The sequence below is a fragment of the Bufo bufo genome, chromosome 2 (assembly GCF_905171765.1).
Source record: "Bufo bufo chromosome 2, aBufBuf1.1, whole genome shotgun sequence".
Classification (NCBI taxonomy): Eukaryota; Metazoa; Chordata; class Amphibia; order Anura; family Bufonidae; genus Bufo; species Bufo bufo.
The window spans coordinates 326,460,886-326,484,599 of record NC_053390.1 but is presented as its reverse complement, the minus strand read 5'-3'; positions in this window follow the sequence as shown (position 1 = coordinate 326,484,599).

Sequence of the window (23,714 nt, the reverse complement as noted above, 5' to 3'; positions counted from 1 at the left end):
CCTGCTAAATTGCGCCCTAGGCGGCTGCCTAGGTCGCCTTACAGGTGGCGCCGTCCCTGGGTGGGAGTTGGACCCTTACCAATCTGATATTGATGAAATACCCTGCTGCTGAAACAGTGAATGTGTATAAGAAGAAGTGATCACTCTAGCGATTTTTCATCCCCATACAGCAGAGGTGATTGGTGCAGGTAAATGCAGCTTTCACCTCCTGTAATGAACAGACAATTATCTATAATAAATGTTTTTTTCCCTAATTGTCTTCTGAGTCAGCGCATGTAAAGAGGCCTTTAGACATTTTTAGGTACTCCCACAGTTACATGCAGATGGCACTCAGTGTTGCTTCATACTGTCCAAGAGACTAATTTGTGAAACATTTTTATCTTCCTGTTTTTGAAATTGATTTACACGCAGTTGAGTCACATTATTATGACCACTTCCTATAAGCTCATGAAGGAAGTCACGTGTTGTGAGCTAGCTTGGTGGGTATATAAGGTGTGAGATAGGCTGTCTGCACACTAATCCCTTGTTGCTGTCATGGGTAAAAGGGCTGATTGCAGAAGGGGATGATTATTGGCTTTTAGACCAAGGGTAGCAGCTAGAGATGAGCGAATCCAAGCTGACGAAGTGGAATTCGATCCGAATTTCAGGAAAAATTCGATTCACACCGAATCCGAATTTCCTCACGCTTCGTGGTAACGAATTGCATTTTTTCCTAAAGTAGCTGCTGCACATGTGAGGACATGGAGCAAGGAACTCTGGTAAAGCGGGATCACCCATAATGCCATGCATGCAGCCAATCAGCAGCCAGCCCTGTGATGTCACAGCCCTATAAATAGCCTCAGCCATCTTGGATTCCGCCATTTTCCAGTGTACTTAGTGCAGGGAGAGACATCAGCAGGTGCTAGGGACAGTGCTAGAAAAAACTTCATTGTGCTAAAAAAAAAGATTTTCAAGTGCAGGGAAAGATTATTCAAGGTGTAGGGAAAGGATCGGGAGGAATCATTCCACAGCATTTATGCTGAACAGGGTTCAGTAGGGTAGGTTACAGCCTGGGTAATGGGAAAAATCTTATTACACCTTGCTGCACTGACTGGGGACCCAAATTGCTATTATAGAGCTCTGTAATTCCAGCAAATCGTTCTTATTAGGGTACAAGTGCTGTTTGATACAGCCATTAACAGGGTTTATTACAAGGAAATATTTCTACGTCTTATTTGCCCTTGTGCGGTGCAGTTATATGTTCTAAAGCATTTTTTCTTGTATTAGTGGGAAAAATATATATTTGTCGTTCAGCGGTGCAGTTATATGTTCTAAAGCCTTTTGTGGCATGTATTAGTGGAAAAAGAAAAATATATTTGCCGTTCAGCGGTGCAGTTATATGTTCTAAAGCCCTTTTTGTCGTGTAATAGTGGCAAAATAAAAATATAATTGCTGTTTAGCGCTAGAGTTATATGATCTAAAGCCTTTTGTGGCGTGTATTAGTGGCAAAATAAAAATATATTTGCCGTTGAGCGGTGCAGTTATATGTTCTAAAGCCCTTTTTTGCATGTATTACTGGCAAAAGAAAAATATATTTGTCCTTAAGCGGTGCAGTTATATGTTCTAAAGCCCTTTTTGTGTGTATTAGTGTGAAAAAAAGGGCTTATTAGTCGTGTGGTGAAGTGAGAAAATTGCAGACTTTTTTGGGGTGTTTTAATTTCCTTTTTATTTAGTTATTTGATCTAACATTATACAAACGCAAAATACAAATGCAATAGCACTCTGCAACCAGCACTCTGCCCTGCCTCTATGCTGGATGCCCTGGAGGCTGGTTTTAAAGTCAGTATAAAATTGAGTCTACCAGTAGCCATTTGGCTCCAGGAGAAGTATATAGTGGGTTCAGCATGCATGTTGGTATTTGCAGCCCTGAATCCGATGAAAGCTGTAATGGCACCGGACGGGGTTAAAAGCAGAGTGTGCTTGGCGTGCATGCTGTACCTGTATTCCCTGGACTTTGTGTGGTCTGTCATGGCCCATAACAGGTAGGAACTAGTGTTAGGGACCACTCATAGAGGCGACCTTGACGTGGTGAGTGGCTTATTACGCTTTGGCCAAAATGTACACCAATGCCTCATTCAACATCCAGCATAGTGGCAGGGCAGATTGCTGGTTGCAGAGTGCTATTGCATTTGTATTTTGCGTTTGTATATGTATTTCGCCATAGCGATGTGCACCTGCATACAGGGTTGTGCTGACTGAATCCCCCACATTTGATCTAACATTATGTCAGACAGAGAAGTGTCAGGCCCTACACAGGGAAGTGGCAGAGGCCTAAATGTTTCTGACGCAGGCAGAGGTCGCAGCAGAGTAAGGGGCCGTGGCAGCAGGGGTCACTTTGAGAGGCCTGAGCTCCCAATGTCAGCTAGCAGTCGTGCCTTGACCAGCCACCCAGCCGTTCTTGAATGGTTGACTCGATCTTCGACTTCATCGCAAGTGACATCAGACAACCCCAGCCAAGAGTCAGTGGGTTCGTCAGACACAACCCTTAGTTGGCATGGCCCGGGAGCAGGCCCTGTGCCCTAACCTGTCCTCAACCTGCCTCTGTCCTTTTCTCTTCCCTCAGCCAGAGAGGTATTGTATGCTGTGGACTCAGCTCCACTATACAGTGAGGACGAGCTACTAGAAGACAGTCAGCAGCTACTGGCAAGCCAAGATGTGGAGGAGACATCCGCCGCTTCCTCCACTAGGCGGGCAAGTAGTGATGAGGAGAGTGGCATGGGAGCTGGTGTTACGAGCGGTCAGGCTTCTGACCCAGAGACGGTTGAGGAGGACATCAGTGAAGTGCAGCCAGTACTTGATGATGATGATGTAGCTGATCGCACTTGGGAGCTGGGTGACGAAGGGGCTTCATCATCGGGAGAAGAGGGTGGCAGCTTGCCCGTGAGGCAGCAGCGGAGCCAGCAAGTCGCTAGCGTGGCCGGGATTTATCAGGGTGGCAGCAGTCGGGAGCCAAACGTGCCTGGGGTAGACCATCCGCTTCGCAGGAGCCTACCTGCCCGGGAAGTAGCGGTGCACGAGTTCACAGAGGCAGCGGTGGTAGCAGTCAGTCAGTGCGTAGTGTTGGGGGGAAAATCACCTACTCGGCGGTGTGGCAGTGTTTTGTTAAGCCACCAGAGGAGGTGAACATGGCCATATGTAGAATCTGTGGGCAGAAGGTGAAGCGTGGCCAGGATGTCAATGTTGGCACCATGGCCCAGCGTCAACATATGCAGCGTCACCATAAAGTGGCCTTGGAGAACCGTGCCTCCGATGTGGTGTTCCAGCCAGCTGCAGCAAATGCTGCATCACCCAGTGGCACGCACCAGATTTGAGGCAGTCAAGGCTCCACCACCTCAGCCGAAGGGAGCGGTCTGTCCTTCCCATCATCTGCTGGTCCTGATGCTCCTGCTCCTTGCCCTCCTACTCCTCGTCAGTCATTCCGTCTGCAATCGATCACCGAAATGATTGCCAAGAGACAACAGTATGCGTGCACTCATCCAACGGCACAGAAGCTGAATGTGCTCCTGTCCAGGTTTCTGGTGCTGCAGTCTCTCCCTTTCCAAGTGGTGGACTCTGCACCTTTCAGAGAACTGATGGCTTGTGCCGAGCCGAGGTGGAGAATCCCAAGCCGTAAATTTTTTGCCAAAAAGGCAGTACCAGCCCTGCACACACATGTAGAACAGAAAACGGGCCATTCCTTGAGCCTGTCGGTGTCTGCCAAAGTGCACGGCAGTGCCGTCGTGTGGAGCTGTAACTACGGTCAGGGACAATACATGTCCTTTACGCTCCACTGGGTGAATGTGGTTCCTGCACAGCCACACCAGCAACTTGGCCAGGTGAAGCCGCTTCCACCTCCACATTCTCACGCCGTTGGTCCTGTGACAATGTCTGCCTCTGCCTCCTCATCCTCCACCATGTCCTCAGCCTCCTCTGCAGGGACAATTCACAGTACCCCTCCAGCATACCACATGTGCAAGGCAAGGCGGTGTCATGCTGTTCTGCACCTCATTTGCCTGGGCGAATGGAGTCACACAGGGGAGGAACTGCTCCGTGTCCTTCATCAAGAAATCGAATCCTGGCTTTCTCCACGACAACTGAAAATCGGAACCATGGTGACCGACAACGGGAAGAAGATGGTGTCAGCGCTGCATCAAGGAGGGCTGAGCCATGTGCCCTGCATAGCACACGTGTTCAATCTGGTTGTCAAGCGGTTCCTGAAGTCTTCCACCCATCTGCAAGACATCCTAAAAATGGCCAGGAAACTTTGCATGCACTTCAGCCACTCGTACACTGCAAAGCACACCCTCCTTGAGCTGCAGCTGCAGAACAGCATCCCCCAACATAGACGTTTCCACCCGTTGGAATTCCACCCTCCATATGTTGGACTCACTATACGAACAGAGAAAGGCCATAAACGATTTCTTGATGATCCAAGCGGACAGGAGTACTCCCCTGTGTAACGTCGATGTCAGCCAGTGGCAGCTCATGAGTTACCTGCCGTTTGCTCAGGCCTTTTGAGGAGGCCACGTTATTTGTCAGTCGCCAGGACTACAATATGAACGATGTCATTCCACTGCTTCATGTCCTGGAACAGATGCTGGTAAATCTGGCTGGTCAGGGAACTGGAGACGTGGTGCCTAGATCTCACGGCCACATGAGCCCTGTGGGGGCTGAACTGGAGGAGGAAGAGGACATTGGAGCACAAGCAATGTGTAGTGAAATGGGTGGTTTTTCTACATAGGTCACAGGAGAGGAGGAGCAGGAGCAGCCAGAGGAGCTACAGGGCAATAAGGAAGAGGAGGCAGAGGACCCAGACACACCGTGGCAGTATGCAGTGGAGATGGAGGCAGGGAGTCCCTCCGAGTCACTTGCACAAATGGCCTGATGCATGCTCACTTGCTTGCGTAGTGACAGCCGAATTGTCACCATTCGGCAGAGGGATGACTTCTGACTCTCCACCTTGTTGGACCGGTCCAAAATGGGGGCCTTTTTTACACCCGCTTAGAGGGAGGACAAACTGAACTACTATAGAGACATCCTATGTAGTCAGTTGGCCACTGCCTGTCTGCGCCATCGTCCATCCTCTCGCAGGTCTCATGTTCTACTGCCATGGTTGATGGAGAGGGGTGGGGTGGCAGGAGCAGTACCAGCTCCATCAGCAGCAGCCTGAGTATAGATTCGCTGATGAGCAGCTTTCTTCACCCGCATAGTGAAGAAACTAATCACCAGCAGCTAGACATAGAGCAGAACCTGAGCCAGCAGGTGGTGGCATACTTGGAGTGCACCCTACCAGCCGCCATTGAAGATCCGCTGGACTACTGGGCAGCCAAACTGGATTTATGGCCGCAACTGGCCGAGTTTGCCCTGGAAAAACTGTCCTGCCCGGTCAGTAGTGTGGCATCAGAGCAGGTGTTTAGTGTGGCAGGAGCCATAGTTACCCCAAGAAGAACTCGCCTGTCCACCCAAAATGTGGAGAGACTGGCCTTTGTCAAGATGAATCAGGCGTGGATCAGCCAGCATTCCCACCCACCGATGCCTGATGCATCAGACTAAATCATCCATGGTGCCACACCAACACTTTGACAAAAGAGACCAGTTTCTTCTGGCAACCTGCCTCAGCTACTATTCTAATGCTGCCACCCACCTGATGCCACACATCTGATGCCAAATGCTCCTTCTTTCACCCACCATCTTCAGCTGGTGCTGGTATTGCCACCCACCTCCACACTATGTCACCTTGCCACTCTGTGGCCTCCTGATGCTGCTGCTGCCACCTCCACACTATGTCACTTTGCCACTCTGTGGTCTCCTCATGCTGCTGCCACCTCCACACTATGTGACCTTGCCACTCTGTGGCCTCCTGATGCTGCTGTCACCTCCACACTATGTCACCTTGCCACTCTGTGGTCTCCTCATGCTGCTGCCACCTCCATACTATGTCACCTTGCCACTCTGTGGCCTCCTGATGCTGCTGCCACCTCCACACTATGTCACCTTGCCACTCTGTGGTCTCCTCATTCTGCTCAAGACACTTAGACCCTATCTGCGACCCAGGATATATTCAATTTCACACATCCAAAAGCCAAAGGTTTTCCCATCCCTGATTATTCTAAAACTTAACATTTAATATATGTATTAAAATCAATCATCTGAGTGTGTTTTTTCTTTTTACAGTACTTTGTTCAGACAGCTGTGAGGGAACCACTAGGATATTGCTTTCATATCCCTTAAAGTCACTCTGCTGTGGTTTAACTCACTTAGTATCTACTTTGTAATGATTTTTTATTTTCATTAGCTGCTGGTATTGCAAATGACAGTCTTAGCTATCTAATTTCCACAGCAACCATAATATTTCTCACTGATTGTATAATATAATGCTTTGCTCTATTCTATCCTACTGACCTAATCTTATAGTTGTGACTAACTGTCCCTCATCGCTGTATTTATTTTCTCATTCACACCTTTCTGTGAGCAGAAAGGGCGTCTGCAGTATACCCCGCCGCTTTAATTTGCTTATTTAGTCACTTGTATTAAAAGCTATGTACGCATCGCCGCATCAGTGGCGTCCTCAGGGGAAAATGGAGCTACATGTAACACGAGCGCTTATACCAGGTGTATTTTATGCTTGGAAGGCGGATTCCTAATTACACTGCGTGCAGAATTATTAGGCAAATGAGTATTTTGACCACATCATCCTCTTTATGCATGTTGTCTTACTCCAAGCTGTATAGGCTCGAAAGCCTACTACCAATTAAGCATATTAGGTGATGTGCATCTCTGTAATGAGAAGGGGTGTGGTCTAATGACATCAACACCCTATATCAGGTGTGCATAATTATTAGGGAACTTCCTTTCCTTTGGCAAAATGGGTCAAAAGAAGGACTTGACAGGCTCAGAAAAGTCAAAAATAGTAAGATATCTTGCAGAGGGATGCAGCACTCTTAAAATTGCAAAGCTTCTGAAGCGTGATCATCGAACAATCAAGCGTTTCATTCAAAATAGTCAACAGGGTCGCAAGAAGCGTGTGGAAAAGCCAAGGCGCAAAATAACTGCCCATGAACTGAGAAAAGTCAAGCGTGCAGCTGCCAAGATGCCACTTGCCACCAGTTTGGCCATATTTCAGAGCTGCAACATCACTGGAGTGCCCAAAAGCACAAGGTGTGCAATACTCAGAGACATGGCCAAGGTAAGAAAGGCTGAAAGACAACCACCACTGAACAAGACACACAAGCTGAAACGTCAAGACTGGGCCAAGAAATATCTCAAGACTGATTTTTCTAAGGTTTTATGGACTGATGAAATGAGAGTGAGTCTTGATGGGCCAGATGGATGGGGCCGTGGCTGGATTGGTAAAGGGCAGAGAGCTCCAGTCCGACTCAGACGCCAGCAAGGTGGAGGTGGAGTACTGGTTTGGGCTGGTATCATCAAAGATGAGCTTGTGGGGCCTTTTCGGGTTGAGGATGGAGTCAAGCTCAACTCCCAGTCCTACTGCCAGTTTCTGAAAGACACCTTCTTCAAGCCGTGGTACAGGAAGAAGTCTGCATCCTTCAAGAAAAACATGATTTTCATGCAGGACAATGCTCCATCACACGCGTCCAAGTACTCCACAGCGTGGCTGGCAAGAAAGGGTATAAAAGAAGAAAATCTAATGACATGGCCTCCTTGTTCACCTGATCTGAACCCCATTGAGAACCTGTGGTCCATCATCAAATGTGAGATTTACAAGGAGGGAAAACAGTACACCTCTCTGAACAGTGTCTGGGAGGCTGTGGTTGCTGCTGCACGCAATGTTGATGGTGAACAGATCAAGACACTGACAGAATCCATGGATGGCAGGCTTTTGAGTGTCCTTGCAAAGAAAGGTGGCTATATTGGTCACTGATTTGTTTTTGTTTTGTTTTTGAATGTCAGAAATGTATATTTGTGAATGTTGAGATGTTATATTGGTTTCACTGGTAAAAATAAATAATTGAAATGGGTATATATTTGTTTTTTGTTAAGTTGCCTAATAATTATGCACAATAATAGTCACCTGCACACACAGATATCCCCCTAAAATAGCTAAAACTAAAAACAAACTAAAAACTACTTCCAAAAATATTCAGCTTTGATATTAATGAGTTTTTTGGGTTCATTGAGAACATGGTTGTTGTTCAATAATAAAATTAATCCTCAAAAATACAACTTGCCTAATAATTCTGCACTCCCTGTAATATTATCCAATGCATGGACGCTCAAAACTACATGGGGAATGGCCAATGGTAACTATACACATCGCTTCTCTCACCTCCGATAGGCGCTCACCCTTGGTACCTGCATTGCGCATGTTTTCTGTCTTAGATAATTTTACCTTTTACATCATCATGGCGCAGAATCCGAGACTTCTATTTTACTACCTCCAATTCCTACTATGCGCTTGCGCTAAGACAGTCTGATTCCACTGAAAGTCCCTCGGATGTGTCCCGACTTAGACTTTTTAACATATACCGATCTTTCATTGCAACTGACTTCGGACTTAGTTTCTATTCCTGTCTTGCCTATTCTTACTATTTCTGATGTTGTTCCATTCCTTTAATTTCTTATTTTACTTATATGATTCTAATTTAAAGGAGTTTATCAATTGTTATTGCTAATCATTATTATTGTGATACCATTATACACTTTATCATAATTCCACTTTTTCTATCCTAGTCAGTTGTTTGTTTGGCTGCACTAATTATGTACTAATAATTGATGAATTATGTACTAACAACTGACTATGATAGAAAAAGTGGAATTATAATAAAAGTGTATAATGGTATCACAATAATAATGATTAGCAATAACAATTGATAAACTCCTTTAAAATAGAGTCATATAAATACAATAAGAAATGAAAGGAATGGAACATCAGAAATAGTAAGAATAGGGTGTCTGAACAAAATACTGTGAAAAGAAAAAACACACTCAGATGGCCACTTATAATTTTTAAATTCTGGGTAATAGACATTGATTTTAAATGTTAAGTTTTATAATAATCATAAGAAAAATGACCTAAAACAGGCTCCTCATGCTGCTGCCACCTCCACACTATATCACCTTGCCACTCTGTGGCCTCCTGATCCTGCTGCTGCCACCTCCACACTGTCATTGTGCCACTCTGTGGAATTCTCATGCTGTTTCCACCCTCCCCACTTCATGACTGGGCAACTATTTTGCCTTCTGGCCTGGATTTCTTCTGAGCTGTCAGAAGAAAGGAAAAATGAGACGCACAACGGATCCTGTCTGTGTAGCAGCTGTAAGGCCTGTATGGACCCATCAGAATTGGCTTGTGATTTGGTAGCCAATAGCAGGAGTGGGTACAAAACACAGAAGACATGCAAATATTCCTTTTTACGTGTCATCTCTGTTTTGGATCCACTCCAGTTTTTTGGGCATTAGCAATACTGATGGATTACTGATCAAATGCTGACCGAGTGAAGGCAGATGCTCCACAGACAGGATCCATTTTTTGGGGGTAATTGTTCTGACAGATCAGAGGAAGGGCAAAATAATCAGTGACGTCAACACAAACTTACTGCTGACACCCTCTTCACTCTGTCATGGGGCTCTACTTGTATAAGCGTTTAATAGAACAGGTTCTGTAGACATCTATGTGGAATCAGCTGACGACGGTGTAAAAGGAGTGCGCTTCTTCTTGGCGCTAACATCGACCTGTAGGGCTGAGTTCATACTTGAGTTATTTAGTCAGTTTTCGCCCCGTGACTGCCCAAATGAGTAAAGTGTGCAGTGATTCTAAGAGCGACGCCTGTCATCTGCATGTCATACTGACTCACAGTATTATATCACTACCACAGCAGACTATGCGTGTTACTGCAAGGCACAGTGTTCTACACCACTATAAACTCTCTCTGCATCCAGTAAATAGCCGTTTTTTAACATGATTCGCCGCAAATAAATTCGGATTGAACCAAATTTTTTCCGAAAATTCTGAGAACCGGCCGAATCGAATTTTTTAAAAATTCGCTCATCTCTATTAGCAGCATTTCTGAAGCTGTGCAGTTTGTGACCTGTTCACTTGATGCTGTGGTGAAAGTGTATAGTGAGTGGACATATGGAACAATTGCGAATAAGCAACATGGAAACTGCAGAGAACCACGTGCCATTGATGTGAGAGGTGAACGTTGGCTACGAAGTAGTGTGAGGGCACACCGACATGTTATAGTGCAGCAGCTCATAGCCAAAATGAACCAGGGGGCTACCGGAATTGTGTCTAAAACAACAGTTCCGCGAACCCTACTGCGTATGGGGCTCCGAAGCAGAGGGATGATCACTGCACCTCTGCTCACAAAGTTACATTAGCAGAAAAGGATTTCAATTTTGTGGCAGTATTGGACTTGGACCTCAGCTGATTGGCAAAGGGTTACCTTCTCTGATAAGTCGCATTTTATGCTCCATTGAATGTATGAATGTTTGCCTGTCAGGTGAGAAACAAGATAGAACAAACACCCTCCAACCATTGCTGGAAGAGCACAAACTGCTGGTTGCAGTGTTTTCGTGGACTTTTCTGGGCCCACTCATCCATGTGAAAGGAACTCTAAACCGATTTGGGTATGAATCCATCCTTGCAGATCACGTACACCCATACAGTGCCTTGCAAAAGTATTAACACCCTTTTTTCGTGTATTGGTGCTTCACAATCTGGAATTAACATGGATTGTTTGAGGATTTGCATCATTTAATTTACAGAACATGCCCACAACTTTGAAGATGTTTTTTTTATTATTATTTTGAAGCAAACAACAAATAGGACAAAATAACAGAAAAAGTGAATGTGCATAACTATTCACCCCCCTAAAGTCAATACTTTGTAGAGCCACCTTTAGCGACAATCACAGCTACAAGTTGCTTTGGATAAGTCTCTATGAGCTTGCCACATGTTACCACTGGGATTTTTGACATTCCTCCTTGCAAAATGCTCCAGCTCCTTCAAGTTGGTTGGTTTGCGCTTGTGAACAGCAGTCTTTAAGTCTGACCACATATTTTCTATTGGATTGAGAGCTAGTCTTTGACTAGGCCATTCCAACATATTTACATGTTTCCCCTTAAACCACTCAAGTGTTGCTTTAGCAGTGTGTTTGGGGTCATTGTCCTGCTGAAAGGTGAATCTCCGTCCTAGCCTCAAATCACGCACACAGTGGTACAGGTTTTGCTCAAGAATTTCCCTGTATTTAGCACCATCCATCTTTCAATCAACTCTGACCCGTTTCCTAGTCCCAGCTCCTGAAAAACATCCCCACAGAATGATGCTGCCACCACCATGTTTCACTGTGGGGATGGTGTTCTTTGGGTGATGTGATGTGTTGGGTTTGCGCCAGACATAGTGTTTTCTTTGATGGCCGAAATGTTCAAATTTAGTCTCATCAGACCAGAGCACCTTCCTCCTTACATTTTGAGAGTCTCCCACATGCCTTTTTGCAAACTCACAACATGCCTTTTTGTTTTTTGCTGAAAGTAATGGCTTTCTTCTGGCCACTGCCATAAAGCCCAACTCTATGGAGTGTACAGCTTATTGTCCTCCTATGTACAGATACTCCAGACTCTGCTGTGAAACTCTTCAGCTCCTCCAGGGTTACCTTAGGTCTCTGTGCTGCCTCTCTGATTAATGCCCTCCTTGCTCTGTAGTGATGGACGAACATCGTCCAGGACGATTCGCGAACGCGTGTCCACAATCAAATGTTCACGAACCGCGCGTTCGCCGCAGGCCCTATTGACTTTAATGGCAGGCGAACCTAAAAAACCTTCAGGTCATATTTGCAGCCACCAAATACTTACTAGAAGTGCACAAATAGTCCCACAACATGGACAGTGACATACCAGAGGCGGATCATTGGCAAAAATTCCCACCAAAAATATGTATTTTAATCAGGGGCTATTTTTATGCATCTTAAAGGGAAACTCTCAAAAATGTGCCCTGCTGTAGCCTAGAAAAGTTGTATTTTAGGCCACGGGAGTACAGGCCCCAAAAATTAGGCATTCACCTGACAGAAAAGAACTTGTGATGATATGGCTGGAGGTACATTAGGCAGTCGCTGGATAAAATTTTTACTGTAGGCCACTGGAGTACAGGCCACAAAAATTAGGCATTCACCTGACAGAAAATAACTTCTGATTATGTGGCTGGAGGTACATTAGGCGGTCACTGGATAAAATTTTTACTGTAGGTCAGTACAGGCACCAAAAATTAGGCATTAACCTGACAGAAAATAACTTGCGATTATGTGGCTGGAGGTACATTAGGCGGTCACTGGAATTTTTTTTTTTTTACTGTAGGTCAGTACAGGCACCAAAAATTAGGCATTAACCTGACAGAAAATAACTTGTGATGATGTGGCTGGAGGTAAATTAGACGGTCACTGGCTAAAAATCTTACTGTAAGCCAGTACATGCCCCAAAAGTTAGGCATTTACCTGACAGAAAAGAACTTGTGATGATATGGCTGGAGGTCCATTGGGCGGTCACTGGACAAAAATGTTACTGTAGGCCAGTACAGGCCCCAAAAATTAGGCATTTACCTTACAGAAAAGAACTTGTGATTATGTGGCTGGAGGTACATTAGGCGGTCACCGGATAAAATTTTTACTGTAGGCCAGGACCGGCCCCAAAATTAGGCATTCGCCTGACAGAAAAGTACTTGTGATTATGAGGCTGGAGGTACATTAGGCGGTCACTGGATAAAAATGCTACTGTAGGACACTGGAGTAGAGACCTAAAAAATTAGGCATTCATCTGACAGAAAAGGCCTTTTATGCTGCTTTGTATACATAAGATAAGGACCATTCTTTGTTCTGGGTGGTGGCAGATATGTGTGGGCTAGCATGAGGAAATTCAATTACACGTGGTCATCACATTTTTAGAAATGTGAGGTAGTCCACACTGTTGTGAGCTAGGCGAGTGCGCTTATCGGTCACGATCCCTTCTGCTGCGCTGAACGTCCTTTCAGACAGGACACTCGAAGAGGGGCAAGCCAAGAGTTCCATGGCAAATTGTACCAACTCTGGCCACAGGTCAAGCCTGCACACCCAATAGTCAAGGGGTTCCTCACTTCTCAGAGCGTCCACATCGGCCATTTACCCGATGTAGTCGGACACCTGTCGGTCTAGGCGTTTCCCTGAGGCTGGATCCGGAGAGCGGCTGTCGATGGGTTGGCTGCAAGAATGATCTCATATCCAAAGTGACCAACACATCTTCAAACCGCCCTCTTCTTGCAGGCGCGGTAGGATTGGTATCTGCACCTGTTTCGTTGTGGGCGGAAATTCCTCTGCCAGCCCCTGCAACAGCAGAATGCAGCATCTCTTGCAGCAAGGCCTGGAAAATGCTGCATTCTTCCAGCCCTCTGTGATGCTGGTAACATGTCCGCCATTTTGTGTTTGTACTAGGGGTCTAAGTACGTTGCCACCCAGTACTGGTCCTTGCCCTTTATGCTTTTATATGGGGGTCCCTCTTCAAACACTGAAGCATGAGGGCCCCCATTTGCACTCAATTGGAAGCGAGGGAGCGCCCTGGTTCCTGCTCATTGCCCAGGAGAATGTCACCTTCACCACCACTGACATTTGAGCTCTTGGAGTAGGCAGCAACAGTGGGGACCTCCCTCCTTGGGCTGATCTGGGTACTGTCGTCAGACCGCTGGGTGGCGGCCGTTGCTACCTCCTCTTCCTCATCCGATGTCAAGAATGGCTGCGTATCGGTAAGGTCTGGAAATAGATGGGAAAATAATTCCTCTGACTCGAGTGGAGGGGCTATGGTGGTGGTGGTGGTGGTGGTGTTGTCTTTGGGGGTACACACAGCAGAAAGTGAGGAGAGTGCAGATACAGAGGATGAGGAGGGTGCAGAAGTGGAAGGCTGAATGAGCCACTTAACCAACGCTGGTGCATCCTTTGAAGTAATCGCACGCGCCTTCTCCAACTTCCCACTTAGGCTCCGGCCTGGTGCACCTGCTTGACTCCTACCACCCCTGCGGAACGTCCTGCCTCTTCTTCTGCCTGTCATTTTCAAAATGACCCTGTGCCTAAGTCCCTAGAGAAGAGCAGTATTTTTGGAAGCAGGTATATCGCAGGCCTCAATCAATATTTGGTGGAAACAGGTATATTAAACCCCTTAATCGGTATTTTGTGGAAGCAGGTATATCGCAGGCCGCAATCAAAATTTTGTGGAAGCAGGTATATCGAACCTCTTGATAAGTATTTTGTGGAAACAGGTATATCGCAGGCATCAATCAGTATTATGTGGAAGCAGGTATATCGCAGCCCTCAATCAATATTTGGTAGAAGCCGGTATATCAAACTACTTATTCAGTATTTTGGGGAAGCAGGTATCTCGCAGGCCTCAATCTATATTTGGTGGTAGCAGGTATATCAAACCCCTTAATCAGTATTTTGTGGAAGCAGGTATATCGCAGGCCTCAATAAATATTTGGTGGAAACAGGAATATCGAACCCTTAATCAGTATTTTGTGGAAGCAGGTATCTCGCAGGACTCAATCAATATTTGGTAGAAGCAGGTATATCAAACTACTTATTCAGTATTTTGGGGAAGCAGGTATATCGCAGGCCTCAATCAATATTTGGTGGAAACAGGTATATCAAACCCCTTAATCAGTATTTTGTGGAAGCAGGTATATCGCAGGCCTCAATCAATATTTGGTGGAAACAGGAATATCTAACCCTTAATCAGTATTTTGTGGAAGCAGGTATCTCGCAGGACTCAATCAATAATTGGTAGAAACAGGTTTATCAAACCCCTTAATCAGTATTTTGTGGAAGCAGGTATATCGCACCCCATAATGAATATTTGGTGGAAACAGGTATATCAATCCCCTTAATCAGTATTTTGGGGAAGTAGGTATATCGCAGGCCTCAATCAATATTTGGTGGAAACAGGTATATCGCACCCCTTAATCATTATTTTGTGGAAGCTGGTATCTCGCAGGCCTCAAGCAATATTTGGTGGAAACAGGTATATCGAACCCTTTAATCAGTATTTTGTGGAAGCAGGTATCTCGCAGGCCTCAATTAATATTTAGTGGAAGCAGGTATATCAATCCCCATAATCAGTATTTTGTGGAAGCAGGTATCTCGCAGGCCTCAATCAATATTTTGTGGAAGCAGGTATATCAATCCTCTTAATCAGTATTTTGTGGAAGCAGGTGTATCGCAGCCCTTAATCAATATTTTGTGGAAGCAGGTATATCAAACCCCTTAATCAGTATTTTGTGGAAGCAGGTATATCGCAGCCCTCAATCATTATTTTGTGGAAGCAGGTATATCAAACCCTTTTTTAATTAAGTAATTTTTTATTAGCATTTTCTAATAATAATACAAACATAAGGCCCCAACTCCCACATACCCTCCCCCCACAAACCATCATTGCGATGCCCTCCATCTTCCATAGCTTTAACATTCGGTTACACCAGTACAACCGCATAAAAATTACACAGGCGAAGCAGGTATATCAAACCCTTAATCAGTATTTTGTGGAACCAGGTATATCACAGCCCTCAATCATTATTTGGTGGAAGCAGGAATATCAAACCCTTTAATCAGTATTTTGAGGAAGCAGGTATATCGCAGGCCTCAATCAATATTTGGTGGAAGCAGGTATATCAAACACCTTAATCAGTATTTTGTGGAAGCAGGTATATCGCAGCCCTCAATCAATATTTGGTGGAAACATGTATATCAAACCCCTTAATCAGTATTTTGTGGAAGCAGGTATCTCGCAGGCCTCAATCAATATTTTGTGGAAGCAGGTATATCAATCCTCTTAATCAGTATTTTGTGGAAGCAGGTGTATCGCAGCCCTTAATCAATATTTTGTGGAAGCAGGTATATCAAACCCCTTAATCAGTATTTTGTGGAAGCAGGTATATCGCAGCCCTCAATCATTATTTTGTGGAAGCAGGTATATCAAACCCTTTTTTAATTAAGTAATTTTTTATTAGCATTTTCTAATAATAATACAAACATAAGGCCCCAACTCCCACATACTCTCCCCTCACAAACCATCATTGCGATGCCCTCCATCTTCCATAGCTTTAACATTCGGTTACACCAGTACAACCGCATAAAAATTACACAGGCGAAGCAGGTATATCAAACCCTTAATCAGTATTTTGTGGAACCAGGTATATCACAGCCCTCAATCATTATTTGGTGGAAGCAGGAATATCAAACCCTTTAATCAGTATTTTGAGGAAGCAGGTATATCGCAGGCCTCAATCAATATTTGGTGGAAGCAGGTATATCAAACCCCTTAATCAGTATTTTGTGGAAGCAGGTATATCGCAGCCCTCAATCAATATTTGGTGGAAACATGTATATCAAACCCCTTAATCAGTATTTTGTGGAAGCAGGTATCTCGTAGGCCTCAATCAGTATTTGGTGGAAGCAGGTATATCAATCCCCTTAATCAGTATTTTAAGGAACCAGGTATATCGCAGCCCTCAATCAGTATTTTGTGGAAGAAGGTATATCAAGCCCCTTAATCAGTATTTTGTGGAAGCAGGTATATCGCAGCCCTCAATCAGTATTTTGTGGAAGCAGGTGTATCAAACCCCTTAATCAGTATTTTGTGGAAGCAGGTATATCAAACCCTTAATCAGTATTTTGTGGAAGCAGGTATATCACAGCCCTCAATCATTATTTGGTGGAAGCGGTTATATCAAACCCCTTAATCAATATTTTGAGGAAGCAGGTATATCGCAGGCCTCAATCAATATTTGGTGGAAGCAAGTATATCAAACCCTTAATCAGTATTTTGTGGAATCGGGTATATCGCAGCCCTCAATCAGTATTTTGTGGAAGCAAGTATATCAAACCCCTTAATCAGTATTTTGTGGAAGCAGGTATCTCGCAGGCCTCAATTAATATTTGGTGGAAACGGGTATATCAAACCCCTTAATCAGAATTTTGTGGAAGCAGGTATATATCACAGCCCTCAATCATTATTTGGTGTTAGCAGGTATAGCAAACCCCTTAATCAGTATTTTGTGGAAGTAGGTATATCGTAGGCCTCAATCAATATTTGGTGGAAACAGGTATATCGAACCCCTTAATCAGTATTTTGTGGAACCAGGTATATCCCAGCCCTAAGTATTTTGTGGAAGCAGGTGCATCAAACCCTTTAATCATTATTGTAACGGGGTGCCGAAGGCACACTCGGTCTCCCATCAGCCGCATACCTGCTGCTTAGCTTCGGGAGCAAGGATCTGTGTTTGACCTCGTTCCCAGCTGTGCTAGCTGGGAGGCTCCCTGCTCCTAGGTCTGCCTTGAGCACCGAGCTGATCACTCGGTGCTCGACTGGTCAGTCTGTCGGTCATGTGACGCTGGCCACGTCACATGACCCTCACTCCCCACTATAAATACAGGCAGCCTGCTGGCCACAGGTTGCCTGTTAATTTAGGTTCCTGGCAGTTGTTGGATACCTGTGTACTTACCTGATCCTGTTCCCTGACGATCCTTTGCCTGCTCCTCCTGTACTGCGCATCCTTCCTGGTATATTGACCTCGGCTTCCACCTCACTATTCTTTGCAGACTCCTTTGGTACTTCTCGACTCTCCTGGTATTTATGACCCCGGCTTCTCCTGACCTTTCTTTGCTTATCCCTCTGTACTGCGTTGTCCTCTTGGTTTTGACCCGGCCCCCTTAGTACATTCTTGACAGTAGATTGCTCCCTTAGTGCTCCCACATATTAGAATACCCCTTAACACCCCCACACTGTAGTTATGCCACATTAGTGTTCCCACACAGTAGAAAGCCCCCTTACTGCCGCTTATAATAATATTAGTAGTTTGCCCCTTTCTTTTAATGAATGGAGCGCATCCTGTTGTCCTCAGCAGCAGCACCAGGCGGTGACATCTACATGCCTGCTGAGCTGGGCAGGAGAGTGAACAGGCCAGTGGATGATCCCGGTCCTGTACACTCTTCTGTTCTGCCCAGGTCAACATGCGCGATGATCTAAAAAAACTGTTGAAAACATGAGCTAACCGGCATTTTCTACAAAAGTACATAAATCAAGTAAGAGACCACTTGGATGTCCAGTTCTATCTGGAGTAGGTTCAGTAACTAAGCCCTCTCCCAAAATGTGGTCCAGCTTCTGCACACTTTGTTATTATTATTATTTATTATTAACCCCTTATGTACCCATGACGTACATGTACGTAATTTCTTTCTGGGACTTAAAAACCTGTGACGTGCATGTACTTCATTGTGATCGGGCGGGTGCAGGAGCTGCGCCCGCCCGATCAGCGGCAGGGGTCCGGCAGTCACTGATAGCCGGACCCCTGCTGCATGGGCCGGCATCGGTGAAATCACTGATGCCAGCGCATTAACCCTTGATGTACTGTGGTCAGCGCTGACCGCAGCACATGCGATGTCAGGCAGGGATCGGAGCTGCCATCAGGTCCCTGTGCTGCTGTGACGGGGACCCGATGGCATGGAAGGCAGCGCGATGCCTTCCTTAGGCATCGGGGCTGCCTTCCGGGGGAGAGCCTGTGAGATCCAGCCCCCTGGATCTCACAGGCAGGAAGCTGTATGTGTAATACACACTGTATTATACATACAGCCAATGCATTCCAATACAGAAGTATTGGAATGCATTGTAAAGGGGATCAGACCTCCAAAAGTTGAAGTCCCAAAGTGGGACAAAAAAAAGTGAAAACAAATTAGAAAAAATAAAGTTTTACCCCCAAAAAATTTAAAGTTTCAAGTAAAAAAAAAAGTCATATTAGGTATCGCCGCGTCCGTATCGACCGGCTCTATAAATATATCACATGACCCAACCCGTCAGATGAACACCGTAAAAAATAAAAAATAAAAACTGTGGTAAATAAACCATTTTTGTCACCTTACATCACTAAAAGTACAACACCAAGCGATAAAAAAGTTGTATGCCCGCCAAAATTGTGGCAATAGTGCTCTACAAAAATATCACATGACCCTCGGGTGAATACCGTAAAAAAAAAAGCCTTTTTTTTTTCCCCCTTACATCACAAAAATTGTAATAGCAAGCGATCAAAAAGTCATACGCACCCCAAAATAGTGCCAATCAAACCGTCATCTCATCCCGCAAAAATCATACCCTACCTAAAATAATCGCCCATGGCTCTCAGACTATGGAGACACTAAAACATGTAGACACATTAGGTATCGCCGCGTCCGTAATAACCTGCTCTATAAAAATATCACATGACCTAACCCCTCAGGTGAATACCGTAAAAATCAAAAAATAAAAAAGGTGTGAAAAAAGCTATTTTTTGTCACCTTACATCACAAAAAGTGTAATAGCAAGCGATCAAAAATTCGTATGCACCATATAATAGTACCAATCAAACCGTCATCTCATCCCTAAAAAAATGAGCCCCTACCGAAGACAGTCACCCAAAAAATAAATAAAACTACAGCTTTTGGAATGTGGAGACACAAAAAAAATCACAGTAGTCATATTTGGTATTTTCGCATCCCTAACAATATGATATATAAAAATACCACATGATCTAACCTCTCAGATGAATGTTGTAAATAGCAAAAAATAAAAACGGTGCCAAAACAGCTATTTCTTGTTACCTTGCCTAACAAAAAGTGCAATATATACACCTTGTTTTTACTTTTTTTTTTAATCACCCTAGGTGACTATAAACATGTATTCTGTAATGAATATCTATGCATTACAGAATAAAATATTCAATATATTTCAGTGCTGTGCTGCCACCTGCAGGCCAGCATTGGATTATACTAGTAATCAATTTGTAAGTATTGTACAGGCTTAGGCCTTTTATTACTATGGGCAGCCTCACCGATCTCAGCCAGGGAAAGGTGGCCCAGTCCGGGAAGCGTACAGCTGCTGGTTTTAACGTTTCCAGATGCTGTGGTCACATTTTGATATGACAGCCAATCACAGACATTAGAAAACCGGCGGTTATGGCGCATGCAGTGCTCACCAGCAGATGCCATCTTTAAAGACCGGACTTCCACCATACATGTATGGCAAAGGTCTGAGAAGGGCTAAGTGAGGTATAAAATTCTTGGATGGAAAGGGGGTCTCCTTTTATCATGAAGAACAAGTCATCAATGTATTTCCTATACAGGATATTGTTGTTCCTGTAGCAGTCATTCCCTTAAATATGCTGATTTTCAAAAGCCTCCATAGAAAGATTTGCATAGGAGAGCACCACTTTGCTTCCCATGGCAGTCCCAAAAATGTGATGATCAACCTTCTTGGCATAGGTAAAATGGTAAAATATTAGTCTAAAATAGTATAAATTCCATGCTTTTTAGGAGGAGCATCTTTTGTTAATCCAGGATGTTCGAGTCTTCAAAATAGAGATCAACGAACCACTTGAGATTTGTTTCAGGTCCGGTTCACCGAACTTTTGAAAAAGATCGGTCTGGGCTGAACCAAAGTTGCTCCAATTGCCCTGAAAGTTGTTATATGACTCCCCTCCCCAATTCTGGAATGCAATGACAGCAATTGTAAATGATGTTTGAGTGACATTGACATACATAGCTTTGGTTAAATGCACGTTTGACAGTATTAACATACAGCGTGTTTACACTGTGCCAGCACATGTGTTATGCTTTTTCATATTCCAAAGCTTCCAAAAACTGTCCCTTATTGGGTGCAGATGATGTTTAAACACACACGGCATAAGGGGGTGACTCTGAGTGGGGCAGAGAGGGGCCTCCCTTTCAGACACGCTGGATGCAGGTATCTGCTCGCCGTAAGTTGCTGCAAGGTGCATAAACAGTGTTTCCTGGTAATAACTTTATTTGTCCTCCCTTTCTGTGAGAGGAAAACATTCCCCCATTTTGCCTTGATAGCGAGGGTCTATAGTGAGTTATAATCAGACTGCTTGATGTCACCAAACTGTCTGTCACTGAGTATGCAAGCGAGTCTACAGTTCGCCATTCTGGCCAGCTTGCCCAAGGAGTCAGTTCTTTCCACTTCCGCCCCGCACTGAGATGATTGGGTATTGTGGCCGGTGTCACTGTCATCATCATCATCCTCTTTCTCCTCCAACTCCGACTCCTCTTACTACTTCTCAAGTGACAGCACCTCCTCCTTCTCCCCCATGAGAGTTTCTTATTGTGGGTCCCCAACAGCTAGAGGGCAGACAGCAAGATGTGTTAGCTGTTCTTCCTCCTGCTTCGTCACCACCTGTTGCACAAGCATCAGCGTCTCTTCAAAAATACATATCAGGGGGGTGAGGGACAACTGCAGCATGAACGGCATGATCTGCCATTGCCCAACATGGAAACAACATATGCTCCCTGCTGATGCGGCTTTCCGCTGCTCGTACAGATGCTCAAGCATGTGCAATGTTGAATTCCAGCGAGTTGGAAAGCTGCGGATTAAACAGTGTAGCTGCAAACATTTCTGATGTTGCATGCCCAGGAGAATGTTCCTCACCACATGAGAATGGCCAGAAAAAGGGTCCATTCACACGTCCGCAATTCTGTTCCGCATTTTGCGGAACAGAATTGCAGACCCATTCATTTCTATGGGGCCGCACGATGTGCTGCCCGGATCCGGAAGTGCGAATCCGCATTTCCGTTCCCGAAAAAAATAGAACATGTCCTATTCTTGTCCGGACAAGTTTAGGCATTTTCTATTAAGTGTCGGCGATCTGCGGTCCGCAAAATGCAGAACGCACATTGCCGCTGTCTGTGTTTTGTGGATTTGCGGATCCATGGCTCCGCAAAACACACATGGACGTGTGAATGGACCCAAAGGGACGATCTCCTGGACATTGTCAGCACCTTGAGCAGGCCAGTGCATTTTTTTTAAAAGGTCATGCAGGAAGCATGTATTATTTCCCCAAGGTTCAGGGCGGCTAGGATGTTGCGCCCATTGTCGCTGACCACTTTGCCCAGTTGGAAGTTAGCAAGATGTTTGCTGCTTGATGTACTTTAGCTGCAATTGGTCGCCAGTGTGGCTACTCTCGCCCAGGCTGATCAGCTCCAACATGGCGTGGCAACGCTTGACACATCTGACAGGAAGGAGGGGTAGTGCGAGCGACGATGTTCCCTGCTGCTGTTGGGGATGAGACCGTGTTCGTGCTATGTAAGCCAGCCCCATAATAGGGTGAGTAGTGTTAGGTGCGAATATTCGAATAGCGAATATTAATCGCGAATATCGTCACTTCAAGAAATCGCGAATATTTAGAATATAGTGATATATATTCGTAATTTCAAATATTCTAGATTTTTTTTTTTTTATCAGTAACCTTCCTTCTTGCTTGTGGGCCAATAGAAAGGCTGCAATGTCTTTGTCTGAGCTTAGCAGCATCCCTAGCAAACAATAGGAAAGTTGCCTACCCCTTACTATACAAACCGGATTCCAAAAAAGTTGGGACACTATACAAATCGTGAATAAAAACTGAATGCAATGATGTGGAGGTGCCAACTTCTAATATTTTATTCAGAATAGAACATAAATCACGGAACAAAAGTTTAAACTGAGAATATGTACCATTTTAAGGGAAAAATATGTTGAATCAGAATTTCATGGTGTCAACAAATCCCCAAAAAGTTGGGACAAGGCCATTTTCACCACTGTGTGGCATCTCCCCTTCTTCTTACAACGCTCAACAGACATCTGGGGACCGAGGAGACCAGTTTCTCAAGTTTAGAAATAGGAATGCTCTCCCATTCTTGTCTAATACAGGCCTCTAACTGTTCAATCGTCTTGGGCCTTCTTTGTTGCACCTTCCTCTTTATGATGTGCCAAATGTTCTCTATAGGTGAAAGATCTGGACTGCAGACTGGCCATTTCAGTACCCGGATCCTTCTCCTACGCAGCCATGATGTTGTGATTGATGCAGAATGTGGTCTGGCATTATCTTGTTGAAAAATGCAGGGTCTTCCCTGAAAGAGATGACGTCTGGATGGGAGCATATGTTGTTCTAGAACCTGAATATATTTTTCTGCATTGATGGTGCCTTTCCAGACATGCAAGCTGCCCATGCCACACACACTCATGCAACCCCATACCATCAGAGATGCAGGCTTCTGAACTGAGCGTTGATAACAACTTGGGTTGTCCTTGTCCTCTTTGGTCCGGATGACATGGCGTCCCAGATTTCCAAAAAGAACTTCGAATCGTGACTCGTCTGACCACAGAACAGTCTTCCATTTTGCCACACTCCATTTTAAATGATCCCTGGCCCAGTGAAAACGCCTGAGCTTGTGGATCTTGCTTAGAAATGGCTTCTTCTTTGCACTGTAGAGTTTCAGCTGGCAACGGTGGATGGCACGGTGGATTGTGTTCACTGACAATGGTTTCTGGAAGTATTCCTGAGCCCATTCTGTGATTTCCTTTACAGTAGCATTCCTGTTTGTGGTGCAGTGTCGTTTAAGGGCCCGGAGATCACGGGCATCCAGTATGGTTTTACGGCCTTGACCCTTACGCACAGAGATTGTTCCAGATTCTCTGAATCTTCGGATGATGTTATGCACAGTTGATGATGATAGATGCAAAGTCTTTGCAATTTTTCGCTGGGTAACACCTTTCTGATATTGCTCCACTATCTTTCTGCGCAACATTTTGGGAATTGGTGATCCTCTACCCATCTTGGCTTCTGAGAGACACTGCCACTCTGAGAAGCTCTTTTTATACCCAATCATGTTGCCAATTGACCTAATTAGTGTTAATTGCTCTTC